The following is a 17,431-nucleotide window of genomic DNA, read 5'->3' on the forward strand; positions in this document are numbered from 1 at the left end:
TGTAGTAAGGCTAAGATTGAACAGTAGTTTTATGTTTGGGTTTAGCTCTTCTTGGAGTTCATGTAGGGCGCAGCCGGGACACCATCTGGTCCCATTGATGCTGTGTTTTTGCTTTGGAGAGGGCAGCTCTTACCTGAGCATCTGAGATGTCAGGGGCAGCACTCTGTTGGGATAGATATTTGCCCTTTTGGTGGGGAGAGGGAGAAGTTTGCACTGAACCTGTCAGCTAGGATGTTGGCAATGTCTGTGGGCTCGGTGTATTTTTGTCATTTTGGACTAATTCTGAGCATATCTGGGAATTCCCACCCAGGTTCCTAACATAACTAAAGAAAGCCTTGTGATTATCCTTAGTGTCCTGTGCAATTTTTCTCTCAAAGCTGGCCTTAGACGATTTTATGAGTGCCCGTAGTTTTTGCTAATACTGATCAGAGATGCCTTCCCTTTTTGGGATTTTGCTCTATCATGTAGTAGCTTCCTCCTTCTATTGTATAGTTTGTTTATGGCTGGGGTCCACCAGACAGGACGTCTGCCTTTGGAGGATTGGGTCTTGGTTTTATTTGGGATTGCATGATCCATGCATTCCTGAAGGTGTTCATAGAATGCGTTTATAAAGGATTCTGCGGTCTGGGCCGTATTTTCCACAGGCCCGGGGGCTTTGAAGGATTTCGCCTCGGTTTTGAAATATGTGAAATTTGCTTTAGAGAAGTTTTTCACTGTGGTTTTCTGGGCAGGGGGTGGGGTCGGGATGTGAATATCCAGTGAGATTAGTTTATGGTCTGATCTTACCAGTGAGGGATACACTTCTGGTCTGGAGCATAGTGTCCCCATGTTGGTGATGATTAGGTCCAGTATGTTTTCCCCTCTTGTGGGAGTGGTAACAAGTTGTTCCATAGCATTTGAGTTTATAAATTCTAGGAACCTTTGGGCTAGGGTGTTGGAGCTAGAGTAATGCTCCCAGTCTATGTTTGGGTAGTTGAAGTCGCCCAATATAATGGTGTTTGGAGAGACCTTCATATTTTCCAGTATTCTCAGGAAGGCCAAGTGGGGTTCCTGTGTTTGGGAGGGTGGTCTGTAGCAGGCTATAAACTGGAAGGCAGTTTTACCCACAGTTAGTTGCACATGGATAGTCTCTGATGCTTCGTGCTGTGCCACCAACCTGGAGGTGTGGGTATATTTGACAAATATTGATACTCCCCTCCTTTTGTGGTTCGGTCCAAGTTTTGGGCCGAAAAGCATGGTATGAGGTATAACCTGGTAGTGCTGGGGTGCTCTCGGGAGCCTTGAACCAGGTTTCTGTTACTGCACAGATATCGATGTTCTCCATGCTAAGGAGAGTTTCGAGTGCGTGCATCTTGAGGTTTAGACTTCTGGCATTGAGTAGCATTACTCTTAGTTTCTTATCCCTTGTGATACCTATGGAGGTGGGTTTGTCTTTTGAGCCTTGCCTAAAAAGGCACTATGGGGGTAGCAAGAGCCTTTGCCAATATCCGAAAGCCCAGGGGTGACAGGTGCAAGCCGTCCCTAGTGAAGCATCGTGGCTTGTCGAGCATGTCATCCCAGGCTGACAGGCATTGGATCCCCTTTGAATGACACCAACACTTAAGCCAATTGTTGAAATTGATCATCTTGTCTTCATATTGTGGCATCATTCTTGGTGAGGGTAAGATGCTACTCAAGGTCAGGGTCATACCGTCCTGGGCTACATGCTCAGAGAGCTCCTCTATGTCTCTTTTCATGTAGTCCAGGGAGGTACGTCTCAGGTCATTCACACCAGCATGGACAATGACTGAGTCATATTTGTACTTGCCCTGGAGTGACCTGAGTGCTTGTGTTATGTGGCGGATCCTAGCGCCCGACTGGCAGCTCACCATGACCTTCTCCTTGTTCAGCCTGGTGAGTGGGACGTCAGTGTGCCTGACGATAGAGTCACCTATTACAAGTGTATCAGGTGTGTTGTTTAGCCTTAAGGGCTGTGACTGTTCGGCACACTGGCTTTGTGAGTTATGTGTTGCACGTGTTTTGTTTTGGGGTAGCGGTTGCTTGGGTGTCTGCTTTGGAGGTCTCTGCTGCTTAGGCAGATTTTTATTTAGAGCCTCCGAGTATGTTTTTGTGTGTTTATGTGTTTGGTTTGTTGTCGTGGTAGGTCTATGTGAGACTGGAATTGTAGTGAGTGTGGTTTCCTTCTCCTCCTGACTGGTTACGCCAGTACTGAGTTGAGAGAGCTTAGCCTCCAGTTTGGCTATATGGTTGCATCTCTCACATGTGTTGGAATTTGTTGGGAGGAGGAGAGGGTTGTCTGTGTACATGAGGCAGTTGTAACATTGCCTCAAGATTCCCAGATTCACCTGCTGGACCGGAGAGGGGATTGACAACTGACCTTTGGACATGCTAGAATAGTATTGGGAATTCCTTTATAATTGAAAAAAAGGGCCAATGGGGAACAAGGTACTCAAGGGGAGTTTGTGAGGGTGTAGTGCTTTTAATTTTTAGAGCTGACTTATATAATTGCTTTAGTGAGCAAGTGCCAGGTAACTTAAATGCAATGTGTTACAGGTAACTTAAATGAAAATGACAAACAGTAACTTTCTTTCAAGTGAAACAAGGAAATAAGTACAGTAAGCAATGCAGATATCACTAGGGATCCACAGAAGTGCTAAAAGGCCACATTTTAGGTGGAATTAGCGTTTCAGGGAAATAAACAAACAACAAGCATACAAATAAAGCTAGATTCAGCAGGCCTGGATCTAGTCTATGCTACAACAAACAAGGTGTACCAATTTCAGTAAGAAACAGTTAGAATATGCAGGCACTATAAGCCTTTAACCAGAAATTCCCTGCTCAGAAGGGCAGAGTCCAGCCTCTCCTCCCACAAGAGTGCAGACCGCAATCCTTCTTAATGTAAAATAACTGGCCTGAAGCCCAAGTGCTTAAACCAGAACTAATACACTTTTAGAATAACAGACACTGAGCTCTCAATCAGCAGTTCCTAACTTAGAAGGATGTAAGCTACCTGTCCTGCCACCACAGTGCAGGCCACAAACCTTCCTAATGTAAAACAACTGGTCTGAAGCCCAAGTGCTTAATCCAAAAGACTTAGAAATGATAGCTACACTTTAATCAAGTTACTACCAGCAGTAATAAATACAACTGAATACTTTAAAGAATGCCTGGATTAGTGCTCAAGTTATACAAACAAAGCTAGATTCAGCAGGTCTGGATCTAGTCTATGCTACAGCAAACGAGGTGTACCAATTTCAGTAAGAAGCAGTTCAAATATGCAGGCACTATAAGCTTTAACCAGAAATTCCCAGCTCAGAAGGACAGAGTCCAGCCTCTCCTCCCACAAGAGTGCAGAATAGGACCTGCTGGAGAGATAGGTATGTATTTCAGAGACTACCCTGTCTCTGGAATAGGATCCCCATCCATGTGAAGTAGAGTTCCTCCCAAACCCAATGAAAGTGCAACTTGGACAATTGGATGGGAAACAGGAAATTCATCCCTGGTTTGGCACCCATGTCTCTAATGGACATAGGCAACCTGAAAATGGTTAGTCTCTCAGGCCCCTGCTTGTAAACGTTTAATTTCCCAAGCCTTTTTTTACACTTATCAAGGGTATCAGAGATTTTCAGAGATTTGGGATGCATGGCTAGGCTTAAAAAGGCCCTTGTGGTCATTAGCCTAGTAAACAACTAGGAATCTATGAACCTATTCACTGACACAATGGTACATCCTTTCCTCTATTTATTTATTTATTTTCTAAACATGTTGCTTTTGTGAGGCTTAACGTGGCATCAATCAAACACACTCCAGCTGATTTCCTTAGTTGTAGCAACAGTCTCCAACCCCAGTCATCTCATGGAATATCAGGATGGCCCCGGCAAGGTAAGGCCTACAATCTCTCTACATGTCATGCATCTTCCCTAAGGTCTTTTCCCAGTGGGCTGTGCCTAACACACTTCCCATTGGAAATGCACAGGGGGGTAATTTGACAAAGTGCTCAAACCACTTCAACTGAGTTGTTTCAATATGAAACAGCACTGGTTGGGCTTTTGGATTATTTTGGGTTGCTGAAGTTCTCACTCGGTCATAGAAACTAAGCCCTGCTACTCTGCAAAAGAAGCTCATTGCAACCACTTATGCTTGCAAGCTCATCCTTTTAGTTGCTACCCACAGCTCATGGATGCAGGTAAGGAGGGGACAGAGGCTAGCCAGTAAATTAAGAGCTTTTCCCTGTATCTCAGCTTTCATTTCACAAGCACAGAGCAGTACAAGACCTGCAGTACTACTGCTGCCCTCATATACTAGTCAATCATCCATTCCTTATGTCTTCACTTTGGAACACAATCCCAAGATATTTAAATTCCTCCACCTGAAATATCTCTTTTACCCTCATCTGCAAAGAGCAATCCACTCTTTTCTGATGACCTTGAGTTGAACATGCTGGTTTTCATCTCAGTTGGTTCACAGCCAGCAGCAAGCCGCTTGAGGTTAAGCTACAACCCACATTCACAGACTGGATGCTCAAAACATTGGTAATGCTTTGATTTCTTTTCTATGAAAAACATAAACTGGAGGGGAGACAAAAACACCCTTACACCTAATGAATATAATTTTCAGATAAACCCATTTACTGCAGTTTAAAACAGCACATACGTTAATGTTGGTGCCAAATACCAACATTCTTACATCACCGCAGGGCTATCACACATTTAGTGACAAGTGCTCTAAGTTTAGTGTGGCACAAGGGAAATACTGCCAGCCCAGCTAGCTGGAATTCTGTAAATAATTATATCTCATTTGAGAATATTAATATGATTTATATAGAAATGTAAAAAAAGAAGACACTACCAGCCCAGCTATCTGGAATTTTGTAAATAGTTATATGTCATTTGTGAGTAGCAACATGATGCAATTACTTGTGCTACTAAATGTATTAGAACTATATGTTATGTATATAGTAAACTACCGGTACAGAAGTGTGTGTTGAACAGTATTGAGTTTCAAGGATGTGTCGTCAGTGTACCCTACTGGAAAAGAACAGAAATATATATAAACTATATACCTGTGCAAATATATATGTTTTAATAGTAGAAACTGGAACCTACAGAGTTAACTTGCAAAACTTCAAGAAAATAAGCAGAAATTAAATTGTTTTACGATTGTGCTATAAAAGTTAGTTTCAATACAGCAAGGAGACAGGATGTCTAGAACTAGGATGCCTTCTGCATTGTTTTCTAAGTGTTTCATTGTTTTATGTCTTCTAACAACTGCAAACATCTGAAGGATATGTATTTTTCACAGGGAGATGTCAAATGCTTCAATGGGGGGTTTAGCTTGGGAACTTACGTCAGGTGACAAAAAGTGATGTCATTCAAGCTAACCCAGCAGTAATATTTGATATTAATTTAAGAACTCTCTCAGAGAGACAGAGACTCTGCATTTGTTTTTTGTCTTTGACCTGGAAACATCTGCTCATCATCACTACATCTGCATTTGCCTTGCTGTAAGTAAGTTTTTAGGGCATAGTAACTCTTTTAGATATAGTTAGGAATATAGTAAAGTATAGCTTAGATGTTTTCTTTATTTATTTGAGACTGTCCTGCAATGTTGTTTTAAATATTTCCTATGATTTTGAAATCTGATGTAACTGATTACTTATTGAGTATTGTCTTGTTGCTTTATTATTTATTATTAAATATATTTAAACCTTTTAATTATGGCTGGTCTGTGTAGACATATTTAAGTTCTGGGAGTACTTGCATATGTATTTGGTGATACTGTATAGGTCACTCCTAAATAGCCTTGTTGTTGGTCAGACTACCATTTGGATTAATAGTAACATTACACAGTAGGATTGGACACCCTTTGTTAAGGACCTTAAGTAGCTGATAAGTAGTGGCTGGTGGCAGCTGGAACTACTTTATAGTCTGGGCAGAAGGGGCCATAGCTAGTAAACCTGTGCCAGCCTTCCCCAGGTGTGTGTGTGTGTGTGTGTGTGTGTGTGTGTGTGTGTGTGTGTGTGTGTGTGTGTGTGTGTGTGTGTGTGTGTGTGTTTGTATATAAATCATATATGAAAGTGTGTGTGTGTCAGCTACTTTAGCAAGGACATGAAGCACTGGTTGGACAGAGATGGTGCTGGAGGTCTTAGCTTGGCCAGTCAGCTGAGATCTCAACTCTATAGCTGTACCATTGGGAAGTCTAATTGGGGATCTGGAGAACGAGGGAGAAACCAACCCCAGACTGACTGTGATCTCTGTGTGCTCTAAAGGGAAATTGTACTTTACTGTGTGTGTACTTGTCATCTTCCCAGTGTGTACATCTTCTAGCTGTTGCCAATGGTGCGGATTGATGCCTTGATTACTGGCCAGTGCAGGGTCATCACATTTAGCTCTTATTAAGGCCTAGGCTTTTCATGTTTCTGCTGGGGATGCACGTGATTATCTCATCTGTTATTAACCATTACATTAAAAACATCACTGACTGCATCATAAACGTGTCTTGTCCAGGGACAGACCATTCTGATTACTCATTTGGAAATGCAAAACTTATGACTGAGGATCTAATAAAAGCTGTAAGTTTGTATTTACTGTACAACTGTAAAAATATCTATGCAATTCTAGTAATTTTGTATGCAATTTAAATGCCAAAGAAGTGTTATTATAAATGTTTTTTATAAGCTCAGGTGGTGGCATAATAACTATACATCAAAATGTATTGATTCAAAGATGTAGTAAACTCAGAGTTATACAATTAATCATACTTTGTAAATAAAACCACATTCTGGCAATATTACACATTGCTTGGTACTCTTTGAAAAGCCATGGGGATTCAGATTCTAAAATGACTGATGCCAGAAATCTCTACAGCACTGCTTCTTAAAGAAAGAGGGGTGAGAACTCATGCCTCAGCTGTTTACCATTATTTAACAGCTTTGGATCATTTTAAGAACCACATTTTATTCATGGCAGCACCTAAACATTGATGGAATATGATGCTGGTACCCCAACGTTTTAACAAAGCAGGCTTTGTGCTATGTAATGGCAATCATTCTGCTATATCTGCAACATTTTCAAAAGGTTAAAATGATAAAGTATGAATAAAATAATGGCACATTACAACTGGTGCTTGTTTAAAGTCAACTTATGCAAGTCCTATTTAGGATTTTCTTTTTGTTCCATACAATAATTCTTTAGATTGCAAAGAGGAGATGAAGACATTTAATGTCTGTGTCTCTGTGTATCTCTTTCTGTCTCTTTAATTGTGTGCATGCCTTTCCACAGTTTGTGACCTTAGGATCTAGTACAGGACTCTTGAGCCTTACTACCATTTGTGCCTCACCAGTACCCATCCTCAGCCTGAGCCTCCTCTCTCCAAGAGGGCCAAGCCAGTCAAGTCTGGACTGAATCTGTGAACATTTATCCAATTGTCCAATTTCCTTTTGATGGAATATAGTGGTATATCACTGCTTAATATGCAGTGGGAGTCTATTCCAGAGGTGGGGAAGATGTTGTGTAAGAACTTATCTCTCCACCTTCTTTTGTTTATCTGCTGGTAAAAATTTCAAATCCTTGTTCTGGTATTAAAGGGCTATTTGATTTGTGGAGATACAAAAGATTCAGGACCACTTGGCCCTTAATGACTTGCAAGGCAAGGAACACACCTCCACTTAGGACTCTGTGAAATAATGAATAAAGGGACAATGTTTCCAGTCTTTTCTTTTAGCTTAGGATTATTAAGCCAGTGATCTTGTTTGTTAGGAACAACAAGTGCTTTTCTAGTTATTGGATATCTATTGAGGCACATCCCAAAGGGGCAGTGTATTCAATAATTGGCCAACTCAATGCTGACTATAAGGGGATAATGATCACTTTGGATCTGAAAGGTATCTTCTTGACTTCCTGTCTACTGTTGTCACATGTGGATAAAATAAGAGGGAATTATAAACCCAAGCGGCAAGGTCTCCAACAACAATTTAATTCTGGAATGGGTCATTATCTAGTCATATGCTGGAGGGAGGAATAGTTTGCCAACTGTAAGAATGTTGCAGTTTTTATCATTTAATTTAAGTTCATTGTTAGCACACCATATGTTTACAAGTATGAGTTCTTGTTACAGGGCTTGGGTGTCAGAGGGTGACTTGGCAATGACTCCCAGTTTACAGTTGTCTGCAAACTTTATTAGCCAGAGATCTTGTTTTTTTGATGTAAATGTCAGAAAAGTATATGGTAAAAAAGGGGTCCCAGCACAGAACACTGTGGAACACTGCTGGTTCTTGATGAAACACCTGCTACCCGCATTGTATGGGTTCTGTCCTTTTGTCAATTTGCTAACCATCTTACCACATAGGGATCTATTCATAATGCAATGAGCTTACTAAATATGCTGTTGTGTGAAAGACCTTGCACAGGTGGTGATATGCAGTGTGTGCAGCATGGCCACTGTCTACGGGTTGTCATAGACTTCAAAGATGCTAACCAGAATCACTAGATAGGATCAACCCTTCAATAATTCTGATGCAATTTTTAATATCATAGTTAATCAGGTCAGTTATAATATGTTCCATGCCTTTGCATATGAGGGTCGTTAGGCTGATGGGGCTGTAATTTCTGGGGTCACTGATGGGGCCACTGCTGTAGAGATGAAGCCGTTAAACTCAAGTAAAATAGTTTAAGGAGTGTCTGAGCCAGGGCTTACTTGGTACTGTTTATTAAACAGCTGGATACATCACTAAGTCCCATGGAGGAAGTAGTTTTAGTCTTTGAGAGCACATGATCTTTGGTGATGATGGGGGGTTCGAGAGTTTCATGTGGGCATTGAATGCTCATTTCCATAGTGAAGGTGGCATATTTAAAGGTAACAGATGATAACACTGGTGATCTTGTTCCTCGTGTCAAAAGTTGGATGATTTGCTTACCATTGTTAGAAGTAAATCTAGACTTAATGACTGTTATTGCACTTGTGCAATTGGCATGGCTTGGAGAACTGTTGTTTCATATAGCAATGACTGGACTGATGAGATAAATAATGTTAGGCATAGAACAAATAGAACACATTTAGGAAAGCATGTATCTATTGTCTGCAAAGATTATTCAACCTCTATAAAACAAGAAGATGCTCCTGACAATTTTGGAATGCAAGTATTCAGCAATATGAGGATCCAGTTTGTTTAGAAGGAAACAAAAAAAAAGAAAGAAAGGAAGAATAAACTGATTGATGTATGTAAAGTAAAGAGAATACATACTAAAAAGGACACTTCTTTGCTATGTAGCATACAGGTTACAGAGAATGATAATATTTTTCTATCAGAAAATCTTCAGTCTATAGAAAAAGGCATAATTTTCCAAAAAAGAAGGTAGAAAAATGAGGCAAGGGGCAGGTGAAAAGGAAGAAATCAAAACTGAACATGGAAGGATTGAAGAAGAAAAAAAGAAGAGAAAGACAGATGTTGACTACATGGTTCAAGCTGTGGATTTACAATGCCAGCTGGATGAGAATTTAATACACAATGAAAACAGTGGGATTGATAAGACGAATGGTGATAAAGATCTATCCATCATAACAATTGATAGAGCAGATATTACCATATTAGAAGCTGAAGATTTTTCAGAGCTGGTCAGCAAATATATTCTTGTAATTGGAGATTCAGTTATTAGAGGAACTGGTACTTATATTTGCAGAGAAGATAATGAACATCGAATAATGTTATGGTTGCCAGGAGCAAAAATAGAGGGCATGAGACAAGCCTTGGAACGTTTTAATGAAAGGAAGTATGGATCCATTTTTATTCATGTTGGTACAAATGATGTCATCCACAAGGATTCTCTGATTGTTAGTAGGGGACTGATAGCCCTCTTAGATAGTATAGCTTTTACTGGTGTTAGGATGTATTTTTCACAAATCACCTATAGAAATGATAGTCAGGTCACCGTGAATGAAAAGATTTTTTGGGTAAATACTTACATGGAAAAAAATGTCTTGTTTTAAAAAATAGAAATATGTAGAGCATCCAAGCCTAGTTTTGGGCACACGTGTTCAGACAGGATGGTGTGCATTTGTCAAGCTCAGGGAAGACAATTTTTTCAGCAGATATTTTGAAATATTTGACAAACACTAGGCAGGATTTTTGCAAGGGCAAACATTTAACAGTATACAGAGCAACATTTGATGCATCTCTGATGGTTGTTAATGCTAGGAGCATTAATAATAAAGTTTTTTTTAATTGGAAAATTTGCTACATTCCCACAAGATTGATGTTGCTATCGTTTGTGAAACATGGTTAAAGAACAATGACTGGAAACCAGTTCTATCAGGATATAAATGTTTTTACTGTAACATACATTCTAACAAAAAATCAGGTGGAGGTGTCATGATAAGGATTAAAGATAGTTATGAGACCTGTGATTATTACAAGTTCAGTGATAACATCAATACTATAGACTGTGTAACTGTGACAGTAAAGACAACCCTGGAACATAAAACAATTGTTGGAGTGTATAGACCACCAAAGCAAGTGCAGGTGACCTAGAGGAATTCATACATTTCTCACATGAAACACAGGAGTGAAGAGTACTATTAGCTGGGGACTTAAATTTACCAGAAACAGACTGGAATAATATTGATTCAACAACGTTAGTAAGGAAATTATTTACAACTTATATTCAGGAACAACAATTGCATTGCTTCAGATTGTAAAAAAAACCTGCCAGGGGACAGAACATACTAGAGATTGTGTTCCTAAAGAAATTACTGTTACTTCAAGTCAGATTTTACCACCATTGATCTGCAGTGGTCATGGCGTTATAAAGGTTAATTTTTTGGTAGCTAATTCTGCCAAACTGAAATCTAAACCAATGCACAGAAGGTTAATTTCAGATTATATGGGAGTAAAACAGTCACTATGTAAAACTAACTGGAGTGAGGTGTTCAGTGGAAAAACTGCAGATGGAATGTGGAAAGTTTTGAAAGATAAATCGAGTGCAAAAAAATCAAAAAAATGTTTAACATCGGGATCTAGGCATACAACATCAGGGGGATATATTTCCATAAGAACAAAATCTCTGATTAAGGTCAGAGACAAAAAATATAAGAAATGGAGGAGAGGTTGAACTACAACTTTGAAAACTGAAATTAAAAAGTTGGACAAAAAGATTAAGCATAGTGTGAAACAAGATCGAGAAAAAATTGAAGAAAATTTATATAAAGATATTGAGCATAATAAGACATTTTTTTATAGATACATAAAATGTGGAAGGAGTAAAGACATACAAACTGATAAACTGTGTGCAGATTCTAAAATTTATTCTCAGGCACAATGGATTATAATTATAGTTACAAAATCTTATGCAAAACAGTTTGGCTCCACAAAAGGGCTGATAAGTTGTCCCAGTGACATCTAGGTAACCCCAGATACTGGAATCACATTAGATTATATTGAAAACGAACTGCACAAACTGGATCCAAACAAAGCACAGGGAGGAGACTGAATTAGTAACAATGACCTGAGAACACTTCAGCAAGAATGGTGCAATATTTATGCAAAGGCAAAAACCAGATTAATCAACATAAAAAAGGCAGCCCGAAAGATATTCAAAGAGAAATGTAGACAAAGGCATCCAGACATGGAAAATTTCACAATAAAAAAAGTATCACAAAGAGGGAATGCAGAAAAGCAGATTAGTAAGGAAGAAGTTAAAAAAATTGAAGTTGAAGTTATGGAGTGCCTGCGAAGTGAAAAATTTGATGTAGAAGGTCTAACACAGGTTACATCACAGCATGATGGAATGAGTCCCCAAAGTAAGGAGAAAGAGGAAGATCAGGAGACATCTGAAGAGGAAATATGGACGTGAGAAAGAAAAAGAGAGTTAATATGGTGTAATATCTATACAAATGAGAAAGCAAAACTAATCAATATGAAAAGAAGAGCACCAAAGATATTTGAAGAGAAATACAGGCAAAGGAATCTGGACATGGAAAACTTTACAATACAAAAATAAGAAGACAAACAGGAAAAGTAGTAAAGGAGATCAGTAATGGAGGAGTTAAAGAAATAGAAACTGAGGTTATGGAGCGCCTGCAAAGTGAAGGATTCAGTGGAGAAAATCTAAATCAGAAAGCACCACAAAAGGATACAGCAACGGAACTCCAAATTAAGGGGAAACCAGTAGAATGGGAAGCAACTGGTCAGGTGCTATATGAAGATATTTTGGAGCCGTCCACAGGAAATGAGTATAAACATTCACTTGAAGCTGGACAGCAAGAGAAGGAACAGGAAATGGTGGAAACTCTGAAACAGTTAATGTTGAGGAGTGATAGGCTAGTGAGTTCCCATATGACATAGCAACGGATGGCACAGGATGAAATTGAAGAGAATGTGCCACAGGAAGATGCAATAGAACTTTCTATAGAATGCCCGCAGGAAATAGAAAACAAAAAATGTGCCCTCAGTTTAGAAGAAAATGAGCTAAGCGAAGAGTTGCTTGACTTAATAGAGATAGATAGACATATTAAGATCAATGAAAGAAATAGACTTCAGAAGGTCAATAAAACCCAAAAAGTCAGAAGTCTGATAAAACAAATGAACTCAATAATTAGGACTGTCCATAGAGATTCATGTGATATAACAGAAGTAAACAGGATGTATTACTGTGCAGCTAAATTAATAACTGATAAAGTTCTACCACAAGAACACAGGGTAGTGAGGGGAGAAATCGAATACCATCATAGAAGTATCGAATAGAGAAAACTATAAAGCAACTAAGACAAGTAGTGTCACTGTTAGAAGAGTATAGAAACTGGACCAGATCAACCAAAATACTTCAAAAGATAAATACTTGGGTGTGATGGCCTGCACTACAATTTGAATTGTATTTACTGCTGTTTTAGCTGCTTTTGTGTAACAAAAAAAAAAAGTCTAAGCTTGTTTCCTGCCTTTCCTGTAACTAGTGAAGTCCAGATGCAGACTTGCTGCATCCAGGACTGTTGGTAAGCTTCTGAGCCCCCCAAGCCTTTCTGTATTGGAGAGAAGCCTTTTAGCTTATCAGTGAGAGTGGTAAGCACTAGGCAGCCTATCTACCATGGGAAGAGTGGGTTTTGGCCCTGAAATTGTTATTCATTGTCCGTTTGGGCAGTTTTTCCATCTCTTTCTACTTTCTGGTTAAAAGCCCGTTTTGCGTTTGGTCCCCGCCTTTCCTATAACTAGTGCAGTCCAGGTACAGAATTGCTGTATCCAGGACTGTTGGTAAGCTTCTGAACCCCCCAAGTCCTTCTGTGTTGGAGAGAAGCCTTCTAGCTTATCAGTGGGAGTGGTAAGCACTAGGTAACCTATCTACCACATGAGGAGTGGTTTCTGGCCCAGAAATTATAGTTTATTGGCCGTTTGAGAAGCTTTTCCATCTCTTTCAACCTTCTGATTTAAAAGCCTGTGTTTGCGCTTGTTTCTAGCCTTTCTTGTTACTAGTCTAGTTCAGGTACAGATTTGCTGTATCCAGGACTCTTTGTAAGCTTCTGTGCCCCCCAAGCCTTTCTGTGTTGGAGGGAAGCCCTCTACCTTATCAGTGGGAGTGGTAAGCATCAGATAGCCTATCTACCACAAGAGGAGTGGTCCCTGGCCCAGAAATTGTAGCTATTGGCTGTCTGAGCAGTTTTTTTCCAGCTCTTTCAACTTTCTGGTTTGAAAGCCACACTTGCGCCTGTTTCCCGCCTTTCCTATAACTAGCCTAGTCCGGTTACAGAGTTGCTGTATCCAGGATTGTTAGTAAGCTTCTGAGCTCCACAAGCCTTTCTGTGTTGGAGGGAAGCCTTCCAGCTTATCAGTGGGAGTAGTAAGCACTAGGTTGCCTGTCTACCACGAGAGGAGAGGTTCTTGGCCCAGAAATTGTAGTTTATTAACCATTTGGACAGTTTGTCCGTCTCTTTCAACTTTCTGGTTTAAAAGACCACATCTGCGCTTATTTCCCATCTTTCCTGTAACTAACCTACTGAGTAGCACTAGAAAGCCTTAAACTGATACAAGCCTTCCAGCTTAGAAGAGAGACTTTGGAGTGATTAAGTATCAGTTTTCTGTACTTTCTTGCTGTACTTAACTGTTTTCTGCCTAAACGCAGATTTTCCAGCATTTATTGTGATTTAAATGCTTGTTATTTTCACATATTGTACTCATTTGACTGCCTGCACTTTTAAAAAGTTGTTTTTTGTTTAAATAATTTGTTTAACTGTTGTAGGCTACACACTAAAGTGTGATGGCCTTTTCTGATCGTTTGTAGTAATTTAAAACTGTTTTAAGTGTATTTTTTTACAGTTTTTGACTTATCTTTTCAAAAAAAAATTCCTTGCTTCCCACCTTTCTAAGCTAGTATAGTCCAGTTTTCAGGCTAGTGCTGAATTCAGGGCTGTGATACTAGTTTCTGAGTTGCTCATACCTTACTTGCATAGAAGGAAATGTCTCTGTTCACCTGAGAGAGGGGAGCTTTGAGCAACCTATCTGTCCCTGGAGGAGTGGTTCCAGCCCAGAAGTTAGTAGTTTATTGGCCATTTTGGGCTAATTTTTATCTCTTTCATTTCCCTACTATAAAAACCACGTTTGCACGATTTTGTGCACTGGGCAGTGCCGGTTAGCTACGGTTAAATTATTCCCGGCTCTACTAAGTCATCTCTTCAGTTTTTCCCTTGAAACTAGTCTAACTCTCAACCTAAACACTCAAAAAGCATCTTACAGCCCAGCACTTGCTCAGACCTAATAGCAAGCAGTAATATACCCTGACACTGATTGCCCAGCAGGGCAAGTTTCTTTATTCACCCCTCACCAACCAAGCGACTAAGCAGCTCACCCTACTATTCAGGCATGACCAAAGGGCAACTTTAGGTGCACTCTCCAGTCCAGCTGGTGAATCTGGGTATCCTGAGGCAATGTTACAACTGCCTCATGTACACAGACAACCCTCTCCTCCTACCACAAAACACTAACATATGTGAGAGATGCAATTATACAGCCAAACTGGAAGCTAAGCTGTCTCCACCCAAGACTAGAACAGACAGTCAAGAGGAGAAGGTTAACACTTGCACCACACCTCCAGCTGCACACAGGCCTACTAAAACAGCACTGGTAAAAAATACACATAAATACACAAAATCATACTTGAAGGCTCTAAATAAAAACCTGCAAAAGCATCAGAGACCTCCAAAGCAGACACCCAAACAACCTGCACCTCCCATCACAAACCAGACAACACATAAAACACAAAATCATTGTGCCGCACAATCACAGCCCTTAAGGCGAAATAACATACCTAACACACTAGTAATAGGTGACTCTATAGTCAGGCACTCTGACGTCCCACTCACTAGGCTGGACAAGCAGAAGGTTACTGTTAGCTGCCTGTTGGGAGCCAGAATCTGCCACATAACACAAGCACTCAGGTCACTCCAGAAGAAGTACAAATATGACTCTGTCATTGTTCATGTTGGTGTGAATGACCTGAGACGTACCTCCCTGGACTACATGAAAACAGACATAGAAGATCTCTCTGATCATGTAGCCCAGGCTGGTATGACCCTAACCCTGAGAAGCATCCTGCCTTCACCAAAAATGATACCTCAGTGTAAAGAAAAAAATATCAATTTCAACAATTGGCTAAGCTTCTGGTGTCATGTCAGCCTGGGACAACATGCTTGACAAGCTGCATTGCTTCACAAGAGACGGCTTGCATCTGTCACCCCTAGGCTTTTGAATACTGGCCAAGGCTCTTGCTGCCCCCATAGTTCCTTTTTTAGGCAAAGCTCAAAAGTCAAACCCATCTCCGTAAACAGCACAATTAACAAAAAACTGAGGGTTATGCTACTCAACGCCAGGAGTTTAAATCTCAAAATGCACACGCTCGAAGTACTCCTCAGTATGGAGAACGTCGACATCTGTGCAGTAACTGAAACCTGGTTCAAGGTTCCAGACAGCACCCCAGCACTACCGGGCTATAACTCATACCACACGTTTCGGCCACAGAACATGGACCGAAACACAAAAGGAAGGGGTGTATCCATATTCATCAAGGATACCTACACCTCCAGGTTAGTGGTGCAGCATGATACCTCTGAGATTATACATGTGCAACTAACATCAGGCAAATCTGCAATGCAAATTGTGGCCTGCTACAGATCACCCTCCATGACCCAGGACCACCACTCCACCTTTCTGGAGACACTGGAAAACATGAAGGTCCTACCGAACACCCTGATATTGGGCGATTTCAATTACCCTACCATTCATTGGGAAAACTACTCGAGTACAAATTCCCAGGCCCAGTGCTTCCTGGAATTCATCAACTCAAATGCCCTGGTTCAGCTGGTAAACTCCCCTACCAGAGGTGAAAACACATTGGACCTGGTCATCACCAACATGGGCAACAGGTGTCCCACACTGGAGGTCAACCCATCACTGGTTAGATCAGACCATAAACTAATCACTCTGGATGTCCAAACCCCACCACCAGCCCCAGCTAAGGAAACCACAATAAAAAAACTTTTCTAAAGCAAACTTCACCTTACTTAAGACAGAGGTGGTAAGTTTCACAGCCCCCATGCTAAAGGATAACGCTACCCAAGATGCAGAAACCTTTACAAATGCACTCTTTGAGCACCTACAAGGATGCATGGATCATGCCATCCCTAGCAAAACCAAGACTCACTCCTCTAAGAGAAGGAAACCAGTTTGGTGGACCCCTGCAATAAACAGGCTATACAATAGAAGGAGGAAACTAGTTCAGTAAAAAAGCAAATCCCAAGAAGGAAAGACATCCCTGATCAGTATCAGTAAGAAACTAAGGTCCCTCATGAAATCATCCAAGGATAACTTTGAAAGAAAAATAGCCAAGGGTTCAAAAGATAACCACAAAGCCTTCTTTAGCTATGTTAAGAATCTAAGTGGCAACTCGCAGATATGCACTGAACTAGTGCAAAATAGCACAAAATATACTGAACCTACTGATATTGCCAACATCCTGGCAGATAGATTCAGTGCAAACTTCACCCACCTCTCACCTCCAAAAGGGGTCACAACAATACCGGAAAAGTGTAGTGCCCCAAAAATCACAGACGCACAGGTGAAAACAGCCCTTTCAAAAGCCAAAAACACAGCATCAATGGAACCAGATGGTGTCCCAGGCAGCATCTTGCACGAACTACTGAATGAACTAACCCCCCACCTAAACACGCTGTTCAACCTCAGCCTCTCTACAAGCTATGTGCCCATAGACTGGTGCACATCAACGGTTATTCCTCTCCACAAAGGAGGGGCGACATCTGACCCTGGTAACTATCCTGACAAGCCTGGTGTGCAAGGCTATGGAATGCATCATCATGGAACTCATTAACAAAGACATTGGGAACCTCCAAACACTTGACCTGACCCAGTTCAGCTTTGTTAAGGGCAGATCATGCCTAC

Source organism: Protopterus annectens, chromosome 10.part0, assembly GCF_019279795.1.
Source record: "Protopterus annectens isolate FY-2018-M chromosome 10.part0, PAN1.0, whole genome shotgun sequence".
Lineage (NCBI taxonomy): Eukaryota > Metazoa > Chordata > Ceratodontiformes > Protopteridae > Protopterus > Protopterus annectens.